Raw genomic sequence first — 8,035 nt, 5'->3', positions numbered from 1 at the left:
AGTTGTTTATACAGGACCAGTCAAAAGTTTGGACACACCTACTCATTCCAGGGTTTTTCTTTATTTTTACTATTTTCTACATTGTAGAATAATAGTGAAGACATCAAAACTATGAAATAACATGTAGTAACCAAAAAAGTGTTAAACAAATCAAAATATATTTGAGATTTGAGATTCTTCAAATAGCCACCCTTTCGCTGAATGACAGCTTTGCACACTCTTGGCATTCTCTCAACCAGCTTCATGAGGTAGTCACCTGGAATGCATTTAAATTAACAGGTGTGCCTTGTTAAAAGTTAATTTGTGGAATTTATTTCCTTCTTAATGCGTTTGAGCCAATCAGTTGTGTTTTGACAAGGTAGGGGTGGTATACAGAAGATAGCCCTATTTGACTGGTACTGTATATATATAGAAAAAAAGGAGTTGCCTGGTAATGTGTATGTACGGATTCCACATTTGGACCATTGGGGGGATGCAAAAGGCCACCCTCTAGATCGCATGGCATTATTGTGAAATATTGGAGTATGGGCATGCCATTTCGATTCCCAGTTACATTGTTTTTAAATTTTGCGGCAAATAGAAATTGTGTGAGCAATAATAGGACCAAATTGTAGCTTACATTGTTTAAGAGATATATCAGTGAAGACCACTTTTTCCAGGGCAATATTTCTCTCTATACTCAGCCAGGGGGCAGAAGAATCATGTCTAAACCAATTTAGGATGCAGTGAAATGCTAGTGCCTGGAAATGCAATTTAAAGTTTGGTACGAATTCCATTCATTCCTATCAGGGACTGCCTTTCTGAGGAGTGCCAACATGGCCGACCAGTGGCTTCAAAGCCTCTCATTTGCCAATACATAGCATCAGCAATCCAGGGTTTATATACATCATTGGTGACTGCAGTGTGCTGAATACTATACTAAGCATTTCTGTTTGATTTATGTCTCACTAAGAATTCTGTTGCGTAACACAAAACTATCTTCAGAGCTTCAAGTCATTTATTAATACAAATTAGAGAATGCCTGGGCTGCACAGAGAGAGAAACTATATTGTGTTTGCAACTTGTGTATGTTCAATGTAATATATTCTCTTTTATCTGTCTAAAAGCCTAAAAACAAAGTCCTACGTGAATTTCGACAAAGCAGATTAAAATTCAATTTCAAAGGAAATGTGCCTATTATTCTAAAACTGATGGTCTCAGGATACATCAAAGTAAAAGTAAAGTCTAATAATTGGAAATTGTATTTATTATAAAATGTTCCTTAGAAAATGAGCTGAATGTGGCTCTGAAAATGAGCTGAATGAGTGAATGCGAAAGTGGAGGCAAAATGAGGACTAGTTCCTCTGCTGGTAAAGCAGGAGAAAGACAGATTCCTACAGACACACACCAGGTATGCACTGCTGGTTGAAGCTTTATACCTGTATTCACATGTACAGTACACGCTCACAGGTAAAACTACATCCCCTAAGCATTGTAGACTTCAGGTTTCATTAACTGAAGGAACATAACGTTTTTCATTTTATAAAACCACAAGCTGAAATGTTTTTCTGAAGTTGAAGTTTTTCGGAAGTTGCTAAAATTAATCAACTATGTAATGTTCCGTATTTGGTTATGTGCCATGGATCTATTATAATGTGTTGGTAGATAAGTAATTTTGGGGAGTCTCTGAAGCAGAACAAATAAGTGCTGTCTGACAGCATTGCAAGCTTAGTGCCAGCTTAGTTCCAGTGTGCTGACTGACTCATAAGAGATGAATAATAATAATTAACACACCAATTAGACATCTGTTGTATCTCCAGCTCTGTCGTGAGGATAAAGTGTTTACAATTGAAGTCAAGTGATCAAATGAGCAAAGAAACACACATTATCCCTTAATGGGCAGCGATCAACATGGCGATGGGCTTCAAAGTGATGGGCTGGGGAGTGGAGTTCGATTTTTTTGTGAGGGGGGCCCGTGGAGCTTGTCATATCTGATTAAGTGAAGAGAGATAAGAAGCCAAATGAGCTGGATTGAGCTGTGAGTACCAAGAGTGGCACTTAAATAACCAATGGACTTCAGCACCAATCACATCACATCACAGCCTCCCTCCCTCTGACAACTAAATCAATGATCTAATTGAACGAGACCATGGCCACTGTCACACTAGTATTAAACACTCAGGATTCAGGGACCAGCCAGTCAGGGCTTGTGATTTATGACTAACCAGTTATAGTTCAGGGATAACCGCGGGACGGCAGTGAGGGAGCCAAGGACTTTGGTTTAACCACAAGATGGCACAGTTAGACCATAAAAAGGTCAAGCAATTTAATATATCATCAGTTGACAGGAGTTACTGTTTTTCTCAATTGCTAAAACACAATTTCTGAAACCTTGCTCCATTTCCTGCAAAATGAAACATTCGCCTCAAAACAGTTTTACCTGTGTTCAAAATCAAACACTGCTCTCAAATCATAAACAAAGTGATCAAAATGATATACACTCTCAAGCAGTCAGTAAACAATACATCCCAAAATAGAAAATACATTGTTCAAAACATACAGTTCTCAGTGAGAAGTACATTTTTAATCTCAAAACAAATTGACACATTGTCCTTTGATGAACGAAAACATGTTCTATCATAGTAGGTCAACATTTTTTGTTCTTCCTCCTCCTTGTACCCCTATTTTTACAGTACTGTACCCTGCATCTCACAAACTTGTCCTTTGTCTCTGTGATACTGTAATTCTTATACTTTGTTGATATGAACCTGCAACCAGTCAAAATCTATTGAGCAGTCAGTACTGTTAACAAATGGAAAGCCCAATGTTCAGGGCCATACAATTTGTCCATTGTACAGTATACAGCCTACAATGTACTGTACTACAGTAGTAAAGGAGTAAACATGTGATCAATGTGCTTCTTCTTGTCTTTGGGCTGGGTCAGGCCAGAGCACTTCGTCGACATCACAAGCAATATTGCCCCTCCTGAGGCAACGGGGGAAGAAGCCTCTTGTGTGCCGTATCCAGCCCTGACATGATTCCTCACATATATCACCACAGGCTAAATCCATGGCTTGCAGCAGATTTACTCTGGTGTAGGGTTGTCTATCATACACTTTCCATCTCCAAGAGAAGATAAACTCCTCAATCGGATTCAGGAAAGGCGAGTATGGAGGGAGGTACAAGTTCATAAACTGCCCATTGATGTTTCTGAATGTACACTTACTTGCACATACTGAACTCCCAGTTCTTTCACCCTTGGTGAGTTGCGTTCAAAAGGTACTCTGAATACTTGTTTCATTCGCATCCTGTTAAGATGGGGACACGGTCAATTGTGGAAATGCTCACACTGTCGATTCCCTGGAAGTGTGTGTTGTCTTGTATCACTCGTTCCTGGATTTCTCTGAGTCGTATTGCATTATCTTGAAGGACCATGCCAACTATAACGGCCTCTTGCTCCCGAATGAATATAGCTGTCCTTCCACCTGCATATGGCAGCCTTGCAATTCTACAAAAAGTAGTTGTGCAGTTACAAAACATATTCATGCAGTACAATACATACAGTGATTAACTTTACAAATGTCTATTGAAACAGCTGCATATGGTGTAGTACAGTAAATGTGCAATTACAAAAATACAGTAGTATACTGTACCTGTTCTCTTCTCTGAATGTCCTTACTATGGTGGACACAGAAAATCGGCTCAAATTGGGTTGCACTCTAAGTCCTGCTTCCCTCTGTCAGCCCATGGACAAGAACATGGTCTATGACTATTGGTCGAATTTCATCAGATATTTCCACTCTTTGTCTTCCTCTTCCTCTTCGTCGTCCTCTTCCTCTTTCTTGCCCTCCTCCTCCTCGTCGCCCACCTCGCATACGCACTCGTCCTCTCACATTGTTTCTTCTATCCATTCTCAGACTTTCTCCTTCCCACCTTCAACAACCAGTTTGCTCTCTGAACTGGCTTATATTGGTTGTGTCGCATCATTTGAAACAAGTTAAATCAATTTTGATTGGTTGTGTTCAATCAATGACATGTGTTCTCTATTTGTATTTGATTGTTGCCACTTGTGTTTACCAGTATGGATGACATGTGCATTAGAGTGCAGAATGTGTTTGGAGAATGAGAATGTGTTTAGAGTTTTGCTGAAAAGTCTAAGTGAGATCTGCAAATTGTGTTTTACCATGTGAAATGGTTTAAGGTATTGACAACAGACTGCATAATTAGCTAAATGAGTCCAGGCAACTGAGAACTTTGTTCAGCCAATGGGTTTTAGTGTTTTAGCAATTGAGAAAAACTGTAATGTTTCAAACTTGGTTTTCTGTCGCAGCACTTAATTAAAGTAATTCATTATACTAACACAAACTGAGGAGGGAGAAATGAATTAACATTCAATATCATCATAGAAGGGCCATCTACTTGGTATGCTTTGAGTGTAGGCACTGATCAATATTGCCATCAGTGTGGGAGTTCTGTATTGTACTGTACTGTGCATGATGCACGTTTTGTCAGGCAGCACAGTCAGGAATGCAGACTACGTCCATATTTAGAAAAGAGAGGAATCGCTCACCGAGCCCTCTGACCTCTCCTTGTCCAGATTCACAAGGGTCACATGACAGAGGGACCCAAACACAATAGCAGGGGAGGGAAACTTGGACTTCCGAGCCATTTACCCCTGGGCCAGGGAATTCAACGTGTCCATGGATGTTTACATTCAGCATATGTCTGCCCTCTTCTTTGACACTTCTCTGGGTGAAAATGTGTCAACTAAGTGATATAACTAAGGTCATCATCAGAACCCTTGAGGCCTACATAATCACGGAGCACCTACATTTAAGTGATAATGCCGAGAAGCCGTTGTTTGGAGGATATATTGGCACGGGTGTTGTTAGGCCCGAGACAAAGTCGAGGGCCGGCAAACTGTGCCAATATATATCCTCCAAACACCGGCTTCGAATTACATCAACGGATTACCAACATATTCAAATAATGGTTGAAATATTTTCATTAAAAACTTTATTTTTATGAAATTATTCATACTATTTCATCCTTCCACAAGATATAGTCCTGACACAAATCCAGCTGGTTCGGTTGCCAGAGACGTGACCCAGTCGTTCAGTCTTTTTGTTCTGTATCTATGGGTGTGGTCCGCTGTACCTCAATTGGTAGAGCATGGCGCTTGTAACGCCAGGGTAGTGGGTTCGATCCCCGGGACCACCCATACATAAAAATGTATGCGCACGTGACTGTAAGTCGCTTTGGATAAAAGCGTCTGCTAAATGGCATATTATTATTATTGTTCATTCTAAATGTTCCATTGCCATCTGGCTGGCAATGTTCTTATCCCTTGCTTGCTAGCTATCCAACTACGGCTAACTTACAGTCATGTCAAAAGTTGCCGCCAGAATAACAGCAAAGTAGCTGCATTTGCATTTGTTTAAGCTGTTTTCTAGAGACATTTATTTGGATACATCCATAATGAGGGTTGATTTTGCCTGGCATAGAAAATGTGCTCACTCATCAGGACACTGTTGTTCAGAGGAGCTAGCCAACAACACAGCTAACACAATCACTTCAAACTGAAGCTGGAAAGACTGCAAACTAGCTGCACTTCATTTCGTTTTACCTTTTTTCAATTGACATTTCTTTGTATATATCCATAAAAATGATGCCAGCTGATTCATGATTTTGACTGGTTGAGAAACGCTGCCTGCCTGTCTGTCTCGTCCCGACGCCTGACATGTGTCAGGACAGCTGGAGATCGAATTTGAATATTGAAACAATGTTGCAAATATCGGAGAGACACACAGCAAGCTTTATTCAAATCTCCGCTGTTGAAAATAAAATGTTAGTCTAAAAGAAATGTGAGATAATGTCTAGATGCTTTTTATAGTGGAGATAAAGTTCATAAAGTGCTTGGCTGGGTTGATGAGACAGTGGATTGCGCAGTCAAATGGAACAGATTAAATAAGCATTTTAACGTCATAGATTTAGCCGGTTGTAATTTGTGGACTAGACACTGGCTAGAATGCAGTTTTAACCAATCAGCATTCAGGATTAGACCCACCCCTTGTATAGACTTTTCCAAACGTAGTATAGACTTTTTCAAAATGTCTTACAAGCCTCCAAATTAACAACCGTTCATATAGTCTATCTCTTTGTTATAATTCAAAACTATTATTAAAATCTTGTTAGAACATTCCATAGGAATATCACATATGAGCACCAAGCCACGGCACCAGAGTAAGAGCAACACCACTCATTCCAGAGGCTCCTATCTACTGTATCTGCATATCGACAAACAGACAGACAGATAGACAGAGCATGTTGATCTGTCTGCAGTCGCTGCTTCCATCCCTGTTTCCAAGGCAGCACAGCAGCCTGCTTTCGGATGCATAGAAATCCTGCCGAGATAAGTTCTACACTGATTAAATACTTATGTGCGAGGAGGCGCAGTGGTCTAAAGCACTGCATCGCAGTGCTAGCTGTGCCACTAGAGATCCTGGTTCGAGTCCAGGCTCTGTCGCAGCCGGCCGCAACCGGGAAACCCATGGGCGGCGCACAATTGGTCCAGCGTCGTCAAAGGTAGGGGAGGGTTTGGCCGGCCGGGGGGCCAGTATGATTTTTTTTTTTTTAAAACATGTATGCATTCACTAACTGTAAGTCACTCTGGATAAGAGCGTCTGCTAAATGACTAAAATGTAAATGTAAAAATGAGGAGCATAAGCAATTTCTATCTTTAAGGCAACAGACACTCCTTCAGTTCTCTCGAATCCAAGATGGCATAGCAGTGTGGTCGTGTTTTCTGTAGTGTCCTTTATGTAAATAGCCAGTTTTTTGTTTTTTTGTCTTTTTCGTATATATTTTTCAATCTCACTTTCCATCCTTTAACTAAATATACTTTCCTGCAACCCGCCTCACCCAATGTGGAACGGATTCTGTTGTTTCTTCATACATACGAAATTGTAACTATTTTGCACTATGGCCTATTTATTCCTTTACCTCCATAACTTACTACATTCGCACACACTGTATATATATTTTCTGTTGTATTTTTGACTTTATGTTTTGTTTACCCCATATGTAACTCTGTGTTGTTGTTTTTACCGCACTGCTTTGCTTTATCTTGGCCAGGTCGCAGTTGTAAATGAGAACTTGTTCTCAACTGGCTTAACTGGTTAAATAAAGGTTAAATAAAAAATAAATAAAAAATAATGTTTTTGCTGGCTTGGGCTGGTTGGGGTATGGGGAGGGTGGGTGATCATTTTTACCCTAGCTGTGAGTTCCTGCATCTCAATCAGACTGAGAAAACAGCAATCCGGCCAAGGTGGGTGGGGTGTTTATTTACAATCCAGCTCTGGTGTCCATATGACATCTAGATACAGGAACAGAGAGTGAACACATATAGGCTTCCATCAATGGAATCAATAACTTGATGTCAAATATCTGACTACAGTTATGCAAAAAGAGAATGCTGATTTAAAGGTTTTTATAACTCCAAATTGTAAAACACCCATCCAAAAGACCAAAGGTCTAAGCTCAGCACAGTGTATTATTCATTTTTTTCAGTTCATTTGGTCTATCTTGTTTAACATCCCTTACATGTAGAGACTATTTCACACAAGGCTTGCTAGATTACTGTATGAATGCTTCACCAGCCCACTGCTGACTGTGGGTGCCTGCATTGCTCTCTGGCTGCTCTCTGGTGGAGACACTTAGTATGCAGAGACAGAGTCAGAGACATGCCAGCTGGCAGAGTGGAGGTGCAGGTTGGCACCCATCACACCTCTTGTATGTATGACACATCAGACAGGATCATAACATCCCAACCTGTCCTTCCCCGGCTCCTGACTGACATAAAATCTATTCAATGGGAGTGATGCGATCCACCGCGGAGCCTGCAATAAGACTGGAGCTCATCCATACTGTACATAACATCTCTGCATCGAATAATGGTTCCCAGTTCCCACTGGAATTAGGCATGTGGGACTGACGGACTGACTGAGTCAGAATGGCCTTGGAAAATATAAGCGTGACTTGCATGGGCTTTACAGAC

This window comes from Coregonus lavaretus (genome assembly GCF_964263955.1).
Source record: "Coregonus lavaretus genome assembly, chromosome: 8".
Taxonomy (NCBI): Eukaryota; Metazoa; Chordata; class Actinopteri; order Salmoniformes; family Salmonidae; genus Coregonus; species Coregonus lavaretus.
Note: the sequence above shows the minus strand (reverse complement) of the source record.